Source organism: Toxorhynchites rutilus, chromosome 3, assembly GCF_029784135.1.
Source record: "Toxorhynchites rutilus septentrionalis strain SRP chromosome 3, ASM2978413v1, whole genome shotgun sequence".
NCBI classification, from domain to species: Eukaryota; Metazoa; Arthropoda; class Insecta; order Diptera; family Culicidae; genus Toxorhynchites; species Toxorhynchites rutilus.
This window is the reverse complement of record NC_073746.1, coordinates 212,980,557-213,004,163: the sequence shown is the minus strand read 5'-3', so window position 1 is coordinate 213,004,163 and position 23,607 is coordinate 212,980,557. Positions and strand designations below refer to the sequence as shown.

The 23,607-nt window shown below is 37.7% G+C and overlaps 1 protein-coding gene across 6 annotated transcripts in view; it reads left to right on the top strand.

Moving 5' to 3' along the window:
* Nucleotides 1-23,607, top strand: part of LOC129775632 (atrial natriuretic peptide receptor 1) — a 270,699-nt gene that overhangs the window by 103,733 nt on the left and 143,359 nt on the right. For 3 of the 6 annotated variants that reach the window (XM_055780592.1, XM_055780597.1, XM_055780593.1), the window contains exon 1: nt 19,974-20,771. The exons of the other annotated variants lie outside the window; for them this stretch is intronic. The gene's annotated coding sequence lies outside the window, so the exon portion shown is untranslated. Of the gene's footprint in view, nt 1-19,973; nt 20,772-23,607 lie in introns of those variants that run through there. 6 annotated transcript variants of the gene reach the window in all.

Here is a 23,607-nt window from a genome sequence, read left to right as displayed (position 1 = left end):
CATTGATAAATGACTGGATGTCCTTCAGCTTTTCTTTCAACAACCTGAGAGACTGAGGCCTCGAAATGTTGGATCCAGCAGGCATGGCGTCTCAAATAACAGCAACGAAAAGGAATGACGGTGTAGTATCTTTAGATAAAGCCTAGCTTCGCCAGGCATATACTGTTTAAATTTCCTGACGAACTAGTCTTTGGTTCCCAAATTTGAATTGTATAAGAATACTGCCACTTGTCCAGTCAAATACTCCAAACAGTCGGATGAGAGAAGAGGAGGAAAGAACCAGCGTGTAATAACCAAATTTTCCAAGCTTCGGTGGACAATATACTGTAAATCTCACCTGGACAAATATACAGTTGAGCCGAAATAAAAGAAATTGCCGTCCCAGTCGTGTCCAATGTTGGTTTATCTCGTTCTCAGTACCAATAGACCGAATAATATACCAGATAACCAGAAACTGTTGCAGAATACTGTCCCAAATTCTAGTCCAAAATATACAAAGATGTCGTGTTGACTCCAATTTGCGTTTTTCCAATAAATATTCCAGAATAATTTGTTCCAGAACGATGTTGTTCCGAATTGAGTGTAGGAGGATTGAGGAGAAGAATACCAGGTGTAGTATCACATAATCCCGGCTTCGGCGGATCATATACTATTGTTTCTTACCTATAGTAACAAACAGTTGGACCAAAATGTCCGCCAACACGAATAATTTGTCCCAGAATGCGATTCTGTATTACAGTGTACTCAGAATCCGCTTCAAATACCAAATGGTCAGCCCCACAAAATGGCCGATGATCACTCAACAAGAATCGTTGTGGTTTTCCCAATTGTGTAGCACATTCATTAATTATGGTTTTCACTCAATAAATACGGTGTGTATGGTCATCAATTGAAGAGGATATATAAATTTATTAGGAGGGTGAATATCTGAGGAGCTTCGGCTGACACATACGTGCAGTAATTCACTCACCTCACAGATAAATTTATGCTGCTTCCTCTTCGCGCCTCAGTTCGGTCTGCTGGTTACCCAGAAAAACGCTCCAACAACGGCAGATGAAGTGCTCCACCAGGTCCAGCAGGTCACTCCATGCACACAAGAACCAGAGAATATCGTCGAAATATGTGCGTTAATAACGTAAATTTATAGCTTCGGCTAGACATATACCAACATGTAGCATTACCTTTGAAAATGAAATGCCGATCCCCAGTTGGTGTCCAGATCCGTGGTGAACCTCCGATTGTTGCTTCCAAATTCGCTTCACTCCAATTCCAAAATGTGGCGCAGGTCGAAATGTTGAAAAAACACGATGACAAAACGTTGCCTCCAGCTCCAGTTGACACTAAACGAAACTGCACAGCTGATCCGATCGATTCTCTAAATTTAAAAATGTCGTATCGTATCCTCCTAATGTCCAGTTTATTCTCCTCAAACGTTGATTAAATTTAATTCCACTCCAGAGAAGTGTGTCTGCACTGTTCGACGGTCGGATTGAATCTCCTTATTCCAGTTCGAACGTCCTATTCGAACTCCAAATAATGCGAATTGAATTCAATTTAACTATTGAGTGTTGTCTCAATAATTGTTCGGCGGAATAAAACCCTATTTATTCCTTTACTCGATGGCGAACCTCTATTCTTATGTTGAATGCTTGCAATTATGATGGCGAATCTATGCAGAACAATCCGTGTTCTGCTTTTTGAATCACAAATCTATGCAGAACAATCCGTGTTCTGCTTTTTGAATCACAATAGCAAGTGTGATGACGACTCGCTATTGAACTGCGCGCTTCCAATGACAATTCCCCTTTCCATGCCGAGCGAATATCCTTTCAATTCTGTGGCGCTGGAGAATCACCGGATGAAAAACCACGATCTTCTATCTTCATCAGTCCTATGATGAGCCGCCATAGAAGTCGCGAACCCAAAAGCGCGCAGCATAGTCAAATTGCGCTGATGCTATCCGAGCGATGTGCTATTGTGTGCCCTTTGATCTCCTATTGTCACCATATCCGATGGCGATCCATAATAGTAGAAGCGATCACAATAGCGCGCAGTTGAAATCCTACTTTATTCGACAATTCATAATTCAGCTCATCCGCCAATAATCGTCAATCCATCCAATGTTCGTCATTATTGCCGTTCCAAGTATCCAAATTTCGTCAAGAGTTGCTTATCCATGATCCGGTTCGAAGGACCATTATGTTGGGGAGCCTGGTCGTTAAATTCCAGTTCCGTGATAACTCAGTTTCTAGGTCCCCAACATCGAAGGGAAAACTCCTTTTCCCCCACACAAAACACACCAATAGTTATGCCGTCGGATAAAACAATTGGTTACACATAAGCTACCGACTGCAACCAAAACAACACATCAATGAATAGTGCAATCACATTGCACTGTCACATATTTCCTCAGTTCATAAAACACAGAACAGTCTATTTTACAGCATGACACATTTACATTTAAATCCGACTAAATTTCTCTACACATATTTACAATTTACAACGTTTATTTACAGGTACTAAATTTCATATTTATTCTGTTTACTGGTTCCAAAAATTCACAATCCACGATATATTGTTCAACCTCTAGTGGACCGATTGAGACTACCGTCGCTCCGCCATTTGCAATTTTGCTCCGCGCTGTTGATGTTGTTATTGATCCTTCACATGTGCGATGTTTTCCGATCTCTGATCTTCGGTTGCTGTGGTGAATAATTCACCACTGTGATCGCTCCGGTTGAGATGAGATCCCAAATAGAAGAAAGCGGCAAATCCAATTGTTTGCTTCCTGTTTCTTCTCGCACATGTGGAATGACAACTCCTTTGTTTCGCTCTGCGTATAATGATTCCGTTTGAACCTGCTGATGTACACATTGCGGTTCAATGTCCTCCAACAGACGACCTTCTCGATTAGATTATTGATGGCCCAGGACCGTATCTAGGGGAATTCGTGTTGCTCCTAAACAAGAACTTTCTTTTGATACATTTTTGGGCATTTTTCATAGATATCTGTGTTCTACTAGTCAAGCCCATTCATTTTATACTCATATTGATGGAGTTCTGATAAAATAGGTAATCCGCCATTTTGTAGTGTCCATCTTAGATTAGTATTTTTCGTAAATAATTGTATTCTACTAGTCAAGCCCTTTCATTTGATACCCATATTGATGGGGTTGTGACAAAAATATATATGGCGCCATCTTGCGGTGGCGGCCATTTTGGATTTGAATTTTTCATAAATAACTGTGTTCTACTAGCTAAGCCCTTTGATTTGATACCCATATTGATAGGGTTGTGAAAAAAATATAAATGGCACCATCTTGCGGTGGCGGCCATTTTGGATTTGCATTTTTCGTAATTAACTGTGTTCTACTAGTCAAGCCCTTTCGTTTGATACCCATATTGATGGGGTTCTGAGAAAATATGTAATCCGCCATTTTGTAGTGGCCGCCATCTTGGATTTGCATTTTTCATAATTAACTGCATTCTACTAGTCAAGCCCTTTCTTTTGATACCCATATTAGCTATTCAATATAGAATTATTATACAAATTATTCAAAATTTCCGAAAATCAAAAATAAAATACTCCGGATAATCGAGTGTAAAATTCCGACCTGAATTAGCAACTAGAGACTTGTGGCTTTTCAACAAACCCAAACTCGTATCGATTTTATGTGTTTTTCATGAATAAAAATCGATTTGCATTTACTAGTTGCGTAAAAACACCCTAAATCGGACAAACCAAGATTATTTACCCTAATTAATAACTTTTCACTATTGACCATTATTGACGGTTGACCATTAGCTTCTTTGTCGACCATTATGCACCATTTACTGGCACGGTCGAACATGAACACATTGAGTATTATTTTTATTCCAAGTCTAATTTTATGAGCAATCATACAGCTCATGTAGGTTTGTCTCCGATTCCTTCCCTGTCCCTATAGTGGAGGAAAACACAATTGAAAATTTCAAAGCGGACAAACTTTTTTTTGCGAGAAGGAAACCGTTGTCCCATTTCTTTGGCACCAAATCAAGCGGTGCAAATTTCACTGGTGCCTGACTTGATCCTCTTTCGAATCGATTTATATTTCATATTACATCGATATCTATATTGCTCATTGCTACCCGTTGAACAGCCCTGAAGGTTATGTAAGAAGAGTAGCGAGAAGAAATTAATCTGTATAGATAACCACTGAAACTGTCATTTGATGTAAGAATCAAAGTTAGCGGGTCCAAATGCGCGCAAATAACAGCGCTGTCATATCATGTCGCGTCCATCTGTTACCGAGTTCGCTGAAGCAAACAAGACAAACAAAATGTGTGTTCACACATATCTATATTACGGTTGGCGCGCTTGCCGAAATCCTTTGGGTAGCAGTGATTTGGCTGTTCGATAACACTATCAACATAAACAACGTGGGTTTGAGGTTTTTTCTTCCGTTGAGTGAAACGGCGTGGGCAAAAGAGAATACGTGAGAGAGAGTGAACAGACTCTTACTTATGAGAAGAAACCGTGAAACTGCTCATTTTGAGTTGCGAGAGAATGAATATCGGAAGCGCTGCCAGTATGACGATTGTTAGTGCTAAAACGAAGCTAATCCTATTTAGAATTATCGTTACAACTTGCAACCACGTGGACAGAAAAATCATAATATTGGATACCCCCTCCTCCATCGTAGGCAAACTAAGACACATCCCACTGTTGTTCACCTAGACATTGGACTATTTTTTTTAAATTCAAAATAAATTGAACCTCACATAAATTCTGTTTTGGGTTTGTTTCGTCTTTCTATTCTATGTTTTCAAATTTTAAACATTCAAACAAAGGAATATAAACATTCATCGTCGTGTTTTACTCTCACATTACTTTTTTTTATTTCCCACCTGCACGAACAAATTACGGTTATGACGAACCTGTGATAAGTATGTGCCGTGTGTTCAATAGTTGTAGTTCATGGTTCGATTTCCATCTATCTTATGCCTCTCATAAAAAAACTGTATTCTGTCACTTTTTCATAGACATGTCGTTAATATTAGTAAAAGTAAGCTATAGTTGAAAGCAGCGAATTCATATTCAGCCATTGCATGCCAAACAGATATAGTGGTTATCAGATTTTCGTCAGAAGTGGAAATTTTGTTCTTTATCGCAAAACATTAGATTTTTATGATGACAAATGAGGGGCTCAGAAGAAAAGGGGTGTAAGTAACTTGCACGATTTCTCTTCATCAACTGCAAAAACGTTCCAATTTAAGTTTGCTATAGAATCCGATAGATGAGGTTCTGACCTATCTTCCACATTATCAAACACAGCTGGGAATGTGTTTGCAGCTGAGTTATGACCAAAAGAAAGAGCCGATATAGAGAAATCGATGATGTCACTTACACCCCTTTCATTTTGAGCTCCTCAAATGTCTTGAAATTGGGTGATACGTCGAGATTTACAGTTATCTAAAAAATCTTTTTTGTCGAAAATCGACTTTTCAGATAAAAAACGACCAAACGATTAAAAAGCGCTAAAATATTTTGACAATTTTTTTTTCGAGATAACAGTAAATATCAACGTTTCGTGCAATTATAAAACATTTGGCTTTTTTTGATGATTTGAAAACCCCGATTTCTAGTTTTTTTTATTTTCAAAAAACTCAAGTTTAAACGTCTGCTACGCTACATAAGGTTCGATTGAGCTAATATTTTGCATAGGGTATTTTCTATTTTCTCATAGGGTATCAACATTCCACACGAAGTTCCATATGAAAAATCGAGATAATAATTTTCATTGGCACCTGTTTGCTTCTGCTATTTTTTTAACCCCCTCACTTCATCAGCTTGTAACTATTCTAGTTATAAATATTTTTTCTCCGTTCAATTTTTGTTTTATTGTTGAAAGATAGATGAACAAATAATGATATAATGGATAGTAGAAATACTCTTTGTTTCTTACGGAGCTCGAAAAAACGTCTGAAATTCGTGTCTCTACACTAGAATACCCCCTCAAGTAAGCCCCGATTAAGCTGATATGTTGCATGCGGCGTCATTTTTTTTTTTTGAGCTGGTGAACTTTTCTAAGGGGTAACTTTTTGAAATTCGAGATGACCATTTTCATTGGCACCCTAACATAGCTGGCTTTATCACCAGGCTTTCTAGAGTGTTGTTCGGTGATGATGACTCGTGAATGGCTAGACCAAACACAGGACCTATGTAATAGATCTATTATTGAAATAGAATTGATTTCATGTAATTAAAATACTTGTCTGATTTGTTGAGATAATAGATGAACTACTGCTTCCTCCATCGACGTTAAAAGCATGATTTGGTAGGGCCAAATGAATCGATCTATGTGTGACAGAAAATATGACATAACATAACCCAGAATTGCCGCAAAATAATGATATGGGAAACATGATAATATTTCTTATCACACTGCTAAACAAGTCAAGGAAACAAGGCGTTTGGTTGGAAAGCACTTTCACAACCGGCTCGATCATTAGAGTTGTCACCATCCGGGTACTATCCGTTTACTTCGATGCATTTGCTGATTAGCACTTCTCTGCTTATAAAGATGTAAAAGGATAAATTAAGGTTGACATTTTAAAGTAGTTCGTTTCCAATGTTTCATAAAACACAAATCAAAAGTGAATAAAATTTTTACTTGAACCAATAAATTGGTGTCTGCCATCGACTTTTTAAAGATAATTTATATATTTTAATATTCGCTATTTGCGATTACGACAGATGACCAATTCACGAAAATAGTTCCAAAATAGCGGCTAAAGTCGATAAAGAGTCAATAAGCAGTAGATATGCTTGAAGCGTAGTAGAAAAAATCGGGCATACCACAATAGTTCAAATAAATGGACGCAGTGGTTCACACCCATCAAGGGGAAAAAAAATTAACGTGCGATTTTTAATTTTTTTTTTTTAAAATTAATTGCCTACCCCAGTATTTGTGAGTAATTTGTATCAACATATTTACAATTAAATGAATATTTATACGATTCTACATCTATTTATTTCATAAGTTGGGTTTGACATTTGTAAAAATACTATTTTGTTTGCCACTCTTCAATTATCAAGAGTGGCAAACAATGTCAATCATCGAACATGGGAAAATGATGACTGAAATATTTAAGGTAACCTCACCACGTATCGACAGCATAGTGGGGCGACTCCATACATAGACTGGCCAAGCAAAAAAAAAAGATAATTTTTTGAAATTTTATGACACCCTCCTTACCGCAGTATTTTTTACATAGTTTTCTGTATAATTTTGTGATCTTAGAACACAAGCAAACTCACTGGGCATGAAAAAGATCACGTAGTTCCTGGACGACCCCTCAAATCAAACAAATTCTGATATAAATATATATATTTTTTTAGATTACACTCCACTTTAGATTTACTCCACTTAATAAAAAAGACGGGTGGGTAATGTCGGGGACATAACCGGAGTGACGTAGGACTATACAAAGGGGACAGCTTTTGTTAAATATATATTTAAAATATATTGTTTTATTTTCTTCTCCTACGTGAATACCTACCTATCTACCTGAAAAATGGATTAGTTTACTGGTTCTTCTTCTCTTCTTCAATGGCACTAACGTTCCTAAAGGAACTTCGCCGTCTCAACGTAGTATTACTTGCGTCATTTTTATTAGTACTTAGTTAAGATTTCTATGCCAAATAACACGCCTTGAATGCATTCTGAGTGGCAAGCTCTAGAATACGCGTGATCACAGTGCAAGTCGGAGGAAATTTCTTTGACGAAAAATTCCCCCGACCAGAACGGGAATCGAACCCGAACACCCGGCATGTTAGTTATGACGCTAACCACTCGGCCACGGGTGCACACAGTTTACTGGTTACTCTTTATGAATATGTTGATGGTTCTGAAAAGAACCTTTGGTGTTGTGTTTTTGTTATCACTCGATATTCCCATCTTGTTTGGTTAAACCTTCCTGTTTAGCTATTGCGTTTGCCACTCGCCACAGCTTTCACAGTTGGAAAATTTCTTCCCATCCAGCTTGTGACATGTTGTTCAGTAAATTACATTTAATGCGACGTGCCGGAGAAACACTTTGCCACTAAAACTAATTGTTGCCTTGATGAGCGTCGAACCGAAGCTGCTCTGTTCTTGATGCGGGTTTTCTGATTGTCGTGAGATGCTTTGCAAGCCAACTCGAGCACTCCGACGACCGAAACTCTATAATCGCTGTTAGGTATACTGGTGCTCCGGCACCAATCCGTTCGGCCTAGTTACCCTTGCGGAGCAATCAGTGAATGCGACCAACAGGGAACTGGAGACCTGCACGGTTCGAGTGAGACTTTGCCTTTCCCTTAACTTGTCTTCCTTTATTACGTCCACGATGCCGATGCCGTACAACCACACGGGTTTACGGTTTGAAAGAAAATAAGATATTTTTTTGGGGTCCGGGTGTTTTATACTCTAGCGGTACACACTCACAGGATAGAGACAAATCGGCAGACTCAGCCAGAGGGGCGAGTCCAACGAGACGAACGAATGAGCGTTAAAAGGGAGCGATGGCAAAAAAATACATTCATTACGATTTGTTCGCTCGTTGGATTCACATGCAGGCTAAAAAGGGTCCTTTTCAGGATCACAAAATTATCTTCAATCTAAAGAGTTTATTGTGTTGTTATCACTCGATTTCCCCATCTTGTTCGGCTAAACCTTTCTGTTTAGCGATTGCATTTGCCACTCGCCACAGCTTTCACAGTTGGAAAATTTCTTCCCATCCAGCTTGTGACATATTTTACAGTAAATTACATTCAATGGCACGTCGCATTATCACCACTCAGTATCGGATTGGAGGTAATTTTAACCTGTAATTGAACATTTGCGATGACAGTGGTACAGTGTCGACTTTCAATGTGGGGTCATAATTTGGACCCCGAACTCTATGTTTACAAAAATGTCCAACTAAATGTCGAGATAAGTGTAAATTACTGTACTTTCAATCTAGAAGCAATTTAAGAATTGGTGAAAATCAATAAGCTCAGAACAACTGCCAAATTCACATACTCATCATATCCTGGCAAACAAATTATGAAAAAATCAATTTGTGTTTTATTATTATTTTGGATATTGTTTTAGAAAGCATTGAACTGTATTTCCTAAACTCTTTGTTGGAAGGTTTAATGGCCCTGAAAAGCGCCTTGTTTTATGGAATGGTTCCAATTTAGAAAACTTAGTACTCGTGGTTTTGAAAAAAACCATTTCGAACGCCCTCGATGCCGCCTTGTTCTGGATTTGCCACCAAAGCAGTTTGTATAAAGAACAAACTGTTTTCTTTTGCTACCTGATGCCGTTTTGCGATTGCGTTTGCCACTCGCCACTCGCTGCAACTGTCTGTTGTCTTGATGTCCACCGAACCGAATGTGTTCTGTTCCGAATGCGGGTTTTCTTATCGTCGCGAGCAGCTTTGCCAGCTAACTCGATCACTTCGGCAGCCGAAGCTATATAACGCCGGCTAGGTGGACTGGTACACTGGTACTAACGCGCTCGGCCTAGCTACCCTTGCGGGGAACTCCAGATCAACACGGTTCGAGCGGGATTTTGCCTTTCCCTTCACTTTTCCTCCTTTACCATGCCCAGACATGGCTGCTTGGGTTGGTTTGTTGATGTGTTGTGATGCGAACCGATGTGGTGTACGGTTTGAATGAGAATGATCGTTATGGAAGGAAGGTCTTGTATTATAGAGACTTTAAACTTTTGCAGTTCATTCGTCTCTAGCCTTGAGAAAGGCCCTTTGAAAACTCTACTCTACTTTACTCCAGCGCTACCACCTCCGCCCTCTTGCCTTGAGAAAGGCACTCGATCCCTCGCCGTCCAGCCCGTCCAGCAACGATGTTGTCCAGTCGGTGTCCACACAAAGAATGATCGTTACGGCAGCGGAGCGGGGATTTTTAAGCTGACTGGCATTTTGACGTAGGACTACGTCTAACCGGACTACGCATTTCACCGGGGGTGAAATGGAAATCTAGGCACTGAACAAGTAGGAAAAAATGCAAGATTTGGAACGCTTATAACTCGAGCATTTCTCAATAGATCGCAAAGGTTTTTGCATCAATTGATAGGAAATATATCTACGCATCTATCATAACGAATAACATTTCATTTTTCTTGATATAAATAATTGAATAATTGTGAAATCAAGCATTGTCAAAATGCACTATGTGCCCATTTTTGATTGGTCCATTTTGTGCTCCTCAAATCGTACCGACCAAAACGGGCAACCAGAGCAGCAGCCAAATAGAATGAAGCACGATTGGAAAGGAAAAAGAAAAAAATGAACGAAACATTGGTCGCAGTCTCACACATGCGTAATTCTCGAGCCAGCCAGTCAGCTTAAAAATCCCCGCTCCGCTGCCGTAAGGATCATTCTCATCCAAACCGTACACCACATCGGTTCGCATCACAACACATCAACAAACCAACCCAAGCAGCCATGTCTGGACATGGTAAAGGAGGAAAAGTGAAGGGAAAGGCAAAATCCCGCTCAAACCATGTTGATCTGGAGCGCGTTAGTACCAGTGTACCAGTCCACCTAGCCGGCGTTATATAGCTTGCCGAAGTGATCGAATTAGCTGGCAAAGCTGCTCGCGACGATAAGAAAACCCGCATTCGGAACAGAACACATTTGGTTCGGTGGACATCAAGACAACAGACAGTTGCAGCGAGTGGCGAGTGGCAAACGCAATCGCAAAACGGCATCAGGTAGCAGAAGAAAAAAGTTTGTTCTTTATACAAACTGCTTTAGTGGCAAATCCAGAACAAGGCGGCATCGAGGGCGTTCGAAATGTTTTTTTTTTTCAAAACCACGAGTACTAAGTTTTCTAAATTGGAACCATTCCATAAAACAAGGCGCTTTTCAGGGCCATTAAACCTTCCAACAAAGAGTTTAGGAAATACAGTTCAATGCTTTCCAAAACAATATCCAAAATAATAATAAAACACAAATTGATTTATTCATAATTCGTTTGCCAGGATATGATGAGTATGTTAATTTGGCAGTTGCTCTGTGCTTATTGATTTTCACCAATTCTTAAATTGCTTCTAGATTGAAAGTACAGTAATTTACACTTATCTCGACATTTAGTTGGACATTTTTGTAAGCATAGAGTTCGGGGTCCAAATTATGACCCCACATTGAAAGTCGACACTGTACCACTGTCATCGCAAATGTTCAATTACAGGTTAAAATTACCTCCAATCCGATACTGAGTGGTGATAATGCGACGTGCCATTGAATGTAATTTACTGTAAAATATGTCACAAGCTGAATGGGAAGAAATTTTCAAACTGTGAAAGCTGTGGCGAGTGGCAAATGCAATCGCTAAACAGAAAGGTTTAGCCGAACAAGATGGGGAAATCGAGTGATAACAAAACAATAAACTCTTTAGATTGAAGATAATTTTGTGATCCTGAAAAGGACCCTTTTTAGCCTGCATGTGAATCCAATGAGCGAACAAATCGTAATGAATGTATTTTTTTGCCATCGCTCCCTTTTAACGCTTATTCGTTCGTCTCGTTGGACTCGCCCCTCTGGCTGAGTCTGCCGATTTGTCTCTATCCTGTGAGTGTGTACCACTAGAGTATAAAACACCCGGACCCCAAAAAAATATCTTATTTTCTTTCAAACCGTAAACCCGTGTGGTTGTACGGCATCGGCATCGTGGACGTAATAAAGGAGGACAAGTTAAGGGAAAGGCAAAGTCTCACTCGAACCGTGCAGGTCTCCAGTTCCCTGTTGGTCACATTCACTGATTGCTCCGCAAGGGTAACTAGGCCGAACGGATTGGTGCCGGAGCACCAGTATACCTAACAGCGATTATAGAGTTTCGGTCGTCGGAGTGCTCGAGTTGGCTTGCAAAGCATCTCACGACAATCAGAAAACCCGCATCAAGAACAGAGCAGCTTCGGTTCGGTGCTCATCAAGGCAACAATTAGTTTCAGTGAGTGGCAAAGTGTTTCTCCGGCACGTCGCATTAAATGTAATTTACTGAACAACATGTCACAAGCTGGATGGGAAGAAATTTTCCAACTGTGAAAGCTGTGGCGAGTGGCAAACGCAATAGCTAAACAGGAAGGTTTAACCGAACAAGATGGGAATATCGAGGGATAACAAAAACACAACACCAAAGGTTCTTTTCAGAACCATCAACATATTCATAAAGAGTAACCAGTAAACTAATTTCAGCTAGATAGGTAGGTATTCACGTAGGAGAAGAAAATAAAACAATATATTTAAAATATATATTTAACAAAAGCCCCCTTTGTATAGTCCTACGTATAGTCCCCTTTGTATAGTCCTACGTCACTCCGGTTATGTCCCCGACATTACCCACCCGTCTTTTTTCTTCTTCCTTTCCAATCGTGCTTCATTCTATTTGGCTGCTGCTCTGGTTGCCCGTTTTGGACGGTACGATTTGAGGAGCACAAAATGGACCAATCAAAAATGGGCACATAGTGCATTTTGACAATGCTTGATATTTCACAATTATTCAATTATTTATATCAAGAAAAAATGAAATGTTATTCGTTATGATAGATGCGAAGATATACTTCCTATCAATTGATGCAAAAACCTTTGCGATCTATTGAGAAATGCTCGAGTTATAAGCGTTCCAAATCTTGCATTTTTTCCTACTTGTTCAGTGCCTAGATTTCCATTTCACCCCCTATATCTTCCGGTTAGACGTAGTCCTACGTCAAAAATAACAAATCAAAACAATAATCTTCTTTTTCTTCTTCCGAATCATAATCATCTTTTCCTTTTCAAAATATGTGTTTACTATTGGATCTGTGGAGGTGGGGAGATGGTTGACTATACCATGATTAGCATTTTCTAGACTATTTTTATGAGTGAAATTTGGAATTCGTTATACTTATCAGCAGGGAAAATTTCATTCGCTGCTATTTTCATTTCATCTTGTGATTTTGATTTTTTTTTCATTTTGAACGAATCGTAGAAACAATGACACTGGAACCACACAGCGTTTCAAATGAAACTGAAGAGATGCGGTATTGTCTATTGTGAATGTTCTTTTTTTTCTCATACAACGAACTGAGTGCTTTACTCCTGTTTGCAAAGGAGTACGAAGTAAAATCAACCTGCAAACGGGCTAATTTTCGATCAGTTTGTGTGATAGCGAATCTTGTTCAACAATAGAAAAGAATGTTTTCAACAGATATTGTTTTTAATACGCTCTGAGTGATAAATTGGTTTGATATGATTTCGATTTCATAAATATTTTTTTACTCTACCCTATCCTTTTTTAATCACATACTTTTTTATAACTTTTTAATGATAAATTTTGTGATGTTTAGCCCAAATTTATATTTCATCCTTTACAGATTACTGTGATATGAAAATTTTCATCAATGGATCATTATGATTTTGATTTAATTGAATCCTAGATAAAATTTAAATATTAAAAAAATTTGGTAAAAAAAAGTTGCTATCGCTTTTCTCACTAAAATGACAATTCGCACAGTTTTGCACAGCGTGGGACAGTGTTTAATTTAAAGCTTATATTTTTACTTAAAACTTAGAATGGAGTCTCAATCGCGGCAAACTGCTGCAACAAAACTTCTAAGCTGGTTTTCTATCATGAAAGCTGCAGAGCGTTTCATAGTAATGTACTTTCTTTCCAACAATTTTCAAAAAACGTCAATTCGCCAAGCTTTGAAATGTCATAAAAAAATCAGATTTTATGGCATTGCGCTCAAATGTGGGATTTAAGCACTTGAATATTATAGCAAGAAAGGAAAAATATTACGAAACAGCTGACGTCATGTCATTTTTGTCTGATGGCCAGCGATTCCCCATTGTGGACAGGTTCGAAGAACAGACCTAAAAAATATTTTAGAGATCCAATAAGTCAAATATTTGGCTTCGGTCAAACAGAGTATGAGCACCCTAGAGAGAGAGAACTAGTTATTGGAAGGATGGTACACTGTTCGTGAATGATTGTTTTTATGGCCTTATACAGTATACCGAAACGGATTCTAGAACGTTGTATGACGAGATGGTATCGTTGTTCAAGAGGAGCAAAATTAAATCTTCTTGGATGGCACTAACGTTTCCAGTGGAACTTTTGCCTTCTCAACGTAGGTATTACTTGCGTTATTTAATAGTACCTAGTTGAGATTTCTATGCCGGATAAACACGCCCACTATGCTGTCGATACGATAAACACGCGGCCAGAGAAGGATTCGAACCCGAACTCACTCACTTGACGCTTTGCTTAACACTCCTATACTAGCGCATTTGTCTGTCAGTCCGATAAATCAATAATTCGTTCATTTCTCAGAAAATATCAACACTACGACTTTGCGATTCTCTCTAGCTTCGTTATTCGCCGTTCGTTTAGCGTATCGCATGTGTTGTTACAAAGGGGACGTGTGCCACTTTTTTAACACTTTCGGTCTGACACACCGACGCGAGTATAGGAGTAACTTTTTCGGACAAGTGCCTTTTTTTATATTCTAGAATATTATTAAATGAAATGTATAAATTAATGTTAGTGGCGTGGAATATTTATTGAATATAATGCATAATATCATTACCGGACTATTCTTATTTGATTTCAGTCCCTTTTGTAACTGGATTGAACGAATTCATATATTAACTATTCGTCGATATATTCGTCGTTAGATTCATACGTTCAAAAGCAAAATATAAATGGTCGACTTTCGTATAGTTATTCGCTGAATGTAATGGTCATACACATACACACTTGTCAAAGAATTGCACTTGTGGAAAAATAAATAAATAACTAATCGGTGGCTTGTGGTAATGTTTAACAGTTACAGTTTCGGAGTTTTTTTTTATAATGGGCAATATAGACAAGAAAACAAGGAAAGAAAAAGAAAAGGAAGTTCCTAGAAATCCTTTTAAATCATCTTTTTATGCGCTGTCTAAAAAAAGACATTAATTCTTAGTTTACCAAGAATACAGAGACAAAGAATATTAGAAATATGCAAACTTTATATTCCAGAACCTTTATCATCTGGTAATTATCTAAAAGGTGGTTATACATTCTTCTCTTCGATAAAAGACTCGAAAAACACGCAACAACTGCATGAAATGTAAAAAATATGTTTGTTTCGAGCATGCACTTATGCTATGTTTTGATACTTACTCCAATGAAACCACAATCGATTAATACGTTTTTATGTTATTTTATAGCTCTTTATACGTCCATGAATTATATTCAGTTGCTTACTTTTAATTAATATCAGTCAAAAATTCAAATTTCGTTATTTGTGTTGGAGTATCAAAAATTACTCTGTTTTGAGAAGGCTGAATTAGATGACTATTAAAACATAATAAAGACGAAGAAAACATATTTTTCGGAGTTTTTTCATTCAATCATACCCTCTTCTTCAAATAAATGCCAATAAAGCCTGAAAAATACACAATGGCAACATTACAGAGAAGTTCAATTTTCGGTCTGACACCGTGCGCGAGTATACGTGTTATGATTTTGCACGCAAGTACAGGAGGGTTAAAAGAGATTTCCATCGCTTTTTTTCATTATGAAGTGTATAGTTCTGCTTTAGGCTCTTCGTGTGCGTGTTAGCATATTCCAGATGAAATTGAGCAAACCAAGCGCTGTCTTAGCTGCAGTCCCTTGCGGACTAGTAAGTTTGATGAGATTCAGGAAATTCCTGAATAAAAACCCTTGAAATTGCTCCATCCATGCGCGACTAAATAGATGGCTTACACTGGAAGCAGTGGTGCAAAGAGTACTTGACAGATATGAACAACTTCGAATTTACTTTGGATTTGTGAAACATATTAATCATGTTAAGAACGTCAAAATGGTAGACTAATCTTAATTGACATTTATGTCATACATACTAAAAGTGATTAACAACATGAACAAGTTATTTTAAAGTGAGAGTCCTACCGATTCTAAATTAGAGCATTTCACGACTCTTCCGCACGGTATTTTTTCACAAATGAGTTCATACAAACGAGAAAAGATCTGAATACAGTTACGAAACGATGGGAAAATATATGTTTATCAGCTTAACGAATTTAAGGATAATGTAATGCATCAACTTCAACTTCGACGATTCGGTCAGATAAATCTGACCATGCTGGAGCCTTCCAATGCCACCAAACCATTCTACCATTCTACATTCATTCTATTTCTCTGGTTCACAGAAAAATGATTCAGCCAATTGATTCAGACAGTTGCGCAATGTTGATTTTACAGACTATTCTCTGGATGAACGAACCTATGTGGTTTTGGGGTAAAGTTCTAGCCACAACTACCCGTGGTAGTGATATGATATTCCCGCAATTAAGTAAATTTATCCCAAAAATGTACTGAACATCGAAGAAAGTGATTTGGTGCACATCTCTGCAACCATCAAGTTTAAGTATATTGCGTCGATGTATCAGAAGAAGAAATAACCATGTTTTACACATCAGCAGCGGCGTAGTGAGGATAGACAGCGCCCCCGGCATACGATGAAAACGGCGCCCCGAGAAGTATTACTTTATTCCGATTTTTTCTCTAGTTTTCAGATTGTAATATTTTGTATAAATCTGAGGAAATGTCAGTCAGTCTCTCGTTATAAACAAAAAATTTGATGCTATATCCGCTATAGCAGGGGTGGCCAAACTTTTCACCACCCCTTCCTACCAATACAATATGTTTTTTAAGTGATCGTTAATAAGTGGTAGTTTGATTGTTTGTTTGAGGTAGCGAGAATAATGATTTCTTCTCAAAAACTAGTTAGTTATAATAACAAAAGGCTGTTTTATTTTCTACTAGCTGACCCAGCAAACTTCGTCCCGCCCAAAATTAGATTTTTTTTCCACAATATATATTTTTATCAAGGCTCATATGGCGTTAGCCTGACGGGGCCGGGAGTTCAATATTTTGACAGTTTTTCTTATTATCTATGTCAGTAATACGTAACCGATTACTCGCGGTCGGCTCGAGGTTAGTATTACAAGTGTTCTCGTAATTGGGATGTTGCTGTCTCCAATGCTCTGTACGTGTGCCCGACACGGGATACTTCCAATTGGGATGCAGCTGACCATTAATCAGCAACGCCCCCTAGTCTGTACCTCATATCTGGCGTGGTGCGTCTTCTCGACTCGAGGAATCCAATTTAGAAGGGTCACTAGCTGGCGCAATCATCAGCTCGTGTAGAGTTGTCATGAGCGGTACAACCTTTGGCTCTTATTAAATCATCAGTGGACATTTGATTTTTGTTATCAATACCTTGAAACATTCACGTTTTCTTCCTAATCGCAAGTTCATGAGTCCAATCGCAGAACTGTTCATTATTTGATCTTCTAATCGACCCCGTTGAATTTACCTTTTACTAAAAAATTCCTAGTACTTCTACCAAAACTCATCATTATAATATCAGATTTTTTTCAGTCACAATTCTCGTTCAAGATTTTTCAACCACTTGCAAATAACATGTTTCTCCGTTACATGGAATAAATGTTTGATACAGAAAATATGGGGGGAGGAGTGTCTATTCACAATAGAAACGTTTCGTGCCCCCTAAAATCTACACATGCCAAATTTGGCTCCATTTGCTTGATTAGTTTTCGAATTACGCAGAAATTTGTTTTTAATTTGTATGACAGCCTACCCTAAAAGAGGGGGAAGGCGTGTCGAACCACCATAAAAACATTTATTGCATCCTAAAACCTCCACATGCCAAATTTGGTTTCGTTTGCTTGATTAGTTCTCGAGTTATGCAGAAATTTGTGTTTCATTTGTATGGGAGACCCCCTCAGAGAGACGGGAGGAGTGTCTGTTTGCCATAGAAACGTTTTGTGTCCCTTAAAACCTTCGCATGCCAAATTTGGTATTTTCTTGATTAGTTTTCGTTTCATGCAAAAATTTGCCTTTCATTTGTATGACAGCTCCCCCTTAGAGAGGGGGTGGAGTGTCTATCCACCGTGAAAACATTTATTGCGCCCTAAAACCTCCATATACCTTATTTGGTTTCGTTTGCTTGATTAATTCTCGAGTAATGCAGAAATTTTTGTTTCATTTGTATGGCAGCCCCCCATTAGAGAGAGGAGTGGAATATCTAACCATCATAGAAACATTCATTACACCCTTAAACCTCCATATGCCTAATTTGGTTTCATTTGCTTGAATAATTCTCGAGTAATGCAAAAATTTGTGTTTCATTTGTATTGCAGCCCCTCCTAAGAGAGGGGAGAGGAGTATCCAACCACCATAGAATCATTAATTGCACCCTAAAATTTGGTTGCATTAGCTTGATTATTTCTCGAGTAATGCTGAAATTAGTGTTTCGGCGCTCTGAAATTCCGGTTTTTTTTACATAAAAATGACTCCCAAATTGATATCATACATTTTAGCAGCCCTAAAAAATTGGAGTATTGCCAGTTTTTGGTTAAGCAAAATATTGAAATAATATTCCGAGTGCGACAAAAAAAAATACTATACTGTGGGTGACAGTATAGTTGTTACGGCCTTATAACAGGCTAGCCAACCGCAAAGTCTTTATATTAGTAAAAATTTTGTATGAATAAGACAAAAACTAGAAATAGATTTTTGTTTAAAAAATTTGACTATAGGGGTTTAAGGTATCAATTAATTCTGGAAAAGGGGTCCATAGCCCAAAATTGTTTGAGAACCTCTGATCTAGAGCCTCTCGGAAATAGACGAAAAGTAGCGAAGGCTGCATCCGTCTTAGATGTTATTCAGTCTCAAATAGACTGCCCTGCTGTACTAATTGAATTAAACATCAATATTGAAGAATGTGTCGTACTCTGAGAACCCATGACTTCCTCGAAACTCTTACATTTCGCACTTATTATGGCTATAACGAGCCTTTTAGTAGTATGCATCGTGTGTTCATGTTTTTGCTTGGATATACCAGTTAAGTTAGAATAAGTCGTCTCTTTGTTAGGATTGAGATTGTGTCATTTGGACTGTGTTTTCTGTTGACGCAAAAGATAAGCAGGTTTTATGCACTTTTTAAAAAAATCAGTATCGTTTCTAAAAAAATCTGGCATAATTACGCGTTTGTCAAGATGTGAGGGATCGTGCTAAATAAAAGTAATTTCCCAAACGTCTGGGAAATCCTGAAAACCCAAAAAGGTTGGCATCTCTGGTTTCCACATGTGTTTAGGAATTTAAAAATGACCTGATACGTATGGAGGAGTGAACAAATCGAGTTCAAGAGACCACATATATTGCAGTAGTGGATTCCCCTTCCTTAGTCCTTCCATGATAAACGCAGCAAAACCACGCAGGAGTGGCCAGAGCGTTGCCGACGATTGTTTTGGGAGACCGCCGTCTATATTTTCAATAGCAGGTAGCTGCCAAGTTTGCCATTCCTGCCGTAGAGACTACTCTCTAGCCCGAACCCAGCAGCTCTTCTCATCAGAAATCGGAAACAGATTTCGACGCCGTTTTGAACGATTAAGAACTCAAATTAACGGATCTTGCACATTAGAAATGTTTTGAATTTTACAATGCACACAAGTTCATCCGAACGCTCAAAACGAATTATTCCCACATTTCATGTGAACCTCACTAGACTTATGCGCATGATGTAATGCTGGAAACACAATCAGACCCATTAGTATTTTAAATAAGGCAACACAGCTAACGCCATTACCATAATGAAAACATGATCGATTAAATGTTTTGTAATAAACTGAATAAATATCAGTACCACAAACATTAAACACAATGCGTTTGCTTACGCTGAAAAAGTAAAACAGTACACGTGTTCACGCCGCCACGCCGGACAGATCAGCCATAACGAACGCGTGCCGGCCGCTTCTCATGTTCATTCTCAGTGCGAGTGGTGTGGCTATTAGGAACTGGTTACTCTCCACAGTTCTCGTACAAAGTGGTGCTCACCGAGCGAAGGAGCAAAATCCGCCGAAGGAAGAGGCGGATTGGTTTAGTAAACACCGCTCGCGCTATCCGACGCGTTCAGTCGTCGTCAGGTTTCGATCTAGACAGGTTGCCTCGAAGATCGCTACAATCTCACGTGGGTCGCGAAGTATCAAAAGTAAAAGGACGAATCAACAGGATACGCAGTGCGTAGATTTATGTTATAAACTATTGCGAGTGCTGTGTGAGCCGAGTGAGCAACAAAAAGTGTTAGTGAAAGGCACAAGTTTACTTTCGAAAAAAAAAGTGAAATAAATTGTTGTTGAAAACATAAAGTGGTTAAATTTTGAAAGTGTCTCCACGAGGTCGAAGAATTCAATTTCCGCAACAGAAAACATCAATGATCTATAAGTGGTATGGAATTTCTTTTTCGCCATCAATAAGATTAGTGTGAAGGATAACGGTCAGAATAAGGGTTAATCCTTGTGATCTTTCTTTCAAGTGATAATGATTATATTTATGTGTGATGAAATGCTGCACGCTGGCAACTGTTACGAAATCGGGCGATGCGTAAACATATGAGACAAAACCAGTTTGGACGGTTTCTGCATACCACATTGTGAACCTTCAATAAATATAAAACCGAAGTACTCGTCGAGGATAATGTGAAATACCGCAGCTGCAATCAGCCAAGTGTAAATTCAATCTGTTGATAGCCGCTGTGACAAATTGGCAGTGTAATCACTCCGGAAAGGATCCATCCTCAGACGTATCCGTCCCGCAGTGAAAGATTCCCGCAGTGCGAAGAGATTCAACAAGTCACCTTCTACAGTGTATCATTTGCGTTGGATTGATTGGTTCCGCTGAGGAATAAAAAAGCAGAGTGAGTCCTTTCTATATCCATTATCTATCCATTACCTCGTGGCTACCAGCTCGTCAGATTGTTACGTGATTTGTATTCCTGAGTATGAAACGTCCTTTCAGTGTCGAGAAACAAACGGATAATCCGGTGCGGATATGGAACCCGGGAACCGTATGTGTTTCGTAATTTGTGAAGTCTGAGCCAATGATTAAGGAATATTCGGAACCAATTTGAATGCTATGTAACATCTCTCACAGTTGATCTTCGAAATTGTATAACTTCCGACAATCAAGTATTAGAATATCTGCCGCAAATGTGAAAATTGGCGTTCAGAAATAACGATAGGGATCACCCGCTGGCCAAGAAGAGAAGGAAAGAAACGACCTTTCCGGTTTGGTGCAAATTTAATCAATCCTCACCGAAGCCCACGGTCATTGATTGTAGCCTTCACATTCATGCAATTATTTACATAAAATTTGAAAAAGGTTGAAGATTTCCTGCGAAAAAGGGTACTCTCAAATTTGAAATGAAATTTATTTGTGTTTGATTCCGCAGAAGGAGAAAAAACCAAACAGTTACTTGCGGCAACATATATTGCTTTATCGTCTGAGAATCGTATGCAGAAATAACTTCTCCAAACATTCCACTTGCTGTACCGTTAACAACTTTTTATGTGATGAATTTGGATCCAAAGTTACGCCACGCCGATGGATTCGTTGTAACACACCATGCAAAATGATTCCTCTCATAGGGTGAAATGTTCTGATTCTTTCCATTATGGTGTGCTTGAAAGTTTTGTGAATGTTTTATGTGGAATGTTTAAACATGCTCGAATTGTTGTTCGACCACGTCCAGCTATAACTGAACTTATTCACTGTATGACGAATTTCATGCCAACTCGACTGGCCGTTGGCAGCACCATCTCAGATAGCAGTGAAACGTTGTGGGTGTAAAAACATAGTTCATTTTAGCAACTTTGCACACTTGAAATATTCGGAAAAAAATTAGACCACTTTTTGGAAAAAGCCAATTTTCTTTCTTATTTTTTTACAAAAATTTATAACTTTTTTATTTATAACCATAAGAATTTATAACTACGATTCTTGTCACGTTGAACACTTTTACAGGGAAAAAGTTTTTCGAACAATAACTTTTTCATGTTTTCTTTGAAAAAAATACAACTTATCCTTATTTTTTGAAAAGTCAAGATAGCGATAAACTGTATTCAACGAAGTTTTAGATCCTGTTAAAATATAAACTTTTGTCGAAGACATCAACTTTCTTTCCTTCAAAGTTTTTGGAATATAAGTCATTTTTGAATGAAGACTCCTGAGAAGGAAAATGTTTTGCTCGTATTCATGTTTCATGTTTCTAAACAGAGAAAAGTTAGCAGAGCATGTAAATTGCGATAATTTATACATACAAATTATACAAACTAAACATTAATAGTTAACAAAAAAATGAAAAAGTTGTTGTTCGAAAAACTTTTTCCATGTAAATGTGCCCATCGTCCGATGTATGGAAAACTTTTTGGAAATTTAAAGGGCTATTTATATCTATTTTTTGCAGAATTTTAGAAGTATATGTTTTCGAGAATTGAATGAATTTTAATTTTCAAAATATTTTTTTTCAATGAATTTTCTTTCCAAAAAAATCTTTGATAATTTTTAATGAAAACCTAAGTAATTTCCTACATTTCATTCTCTGACCAACTTTTTGTAGATCTTATAGTTTTTAAGTTAAGATTTTCCGAAAAAAAAAGTCAAAAAAACTCAAAATTTTAAAAAAATTACATAAAAATCTATCAGACTTACAAAATTTTAGTCAAAGAATGGAATGTAGGAAATTATTTTGGTTTTCATTAAAAATTAAAAGAGATTTTTTTGGGAAAAAGATCATTGAAAAAAAAATGTTTTGAAAGTTGAAATTAATTTTTCTCGAAAACATCTTCTTTTTCTTATATGGCACTAACGTTCCTAGAGGAACTCCGCCGTCTCAACGTAGTATTACTTGCGTCATTTTCATTAGTACTTAGTTGAGATTTCTATGCCAAATAACACGCCTTGAATGTATTCTGAGTGGCAGCTCTAGAATACGCGTGACCACAGTGCAAGTCAGAGGAAATTTCTTTGAAAAAAAATTTCCCCGACCAGAACGGGAATCGAACCCGAACCCCCGGCATGTTAGGTTTTGACGCTAACCACTCGGCCACGGGAGCACCTTCTCGAAAACATATGTTTGCTTTTAAAATTCTGAAAAAATAGATATAAATAGCCCTTAAAATTCCATACTTTTCCATACGTCGAACGATATGAGCCCTTACATGGAAAAAGTTTTACGAATAACAACTTTTTTTTTTCTTTGAATAAATACGATTAATATTTAATTCGTAACATTTTTATGTATAAATTATCGCAACTCACATGCTCTGTTATCTTTTCTCTATTTAGAAACATGTCAAGAACATGTGAAACGTGAGAATTTACACACAAAAATGTTACGAGCAAAACATTATTTTTTCAGGAGTCTTCATTCAAAAATGACTTATATTCCAAAAACCATAAAGGAAAGAAAGTTGATGTCTTAGACAAAAGTTTATACTTTAACAAGATCTAAAACTTTGTCAAATGCACTATATCGCTCCCTTGACTTTAAGCAAAATTAGAGTTAGTTGTATTTTTTTCAAAGAAAACATGAAAAAGTTGTTGTTCGAAAATTTTTTTCCTTGTAATAGTACCCATCTTCCGATGTATGGACGACATGTTGAAAATTGTAAGGGTTATTCATATATATATATATATATATATATATATATATATATATATATATATATATATATATATATATATATATATAT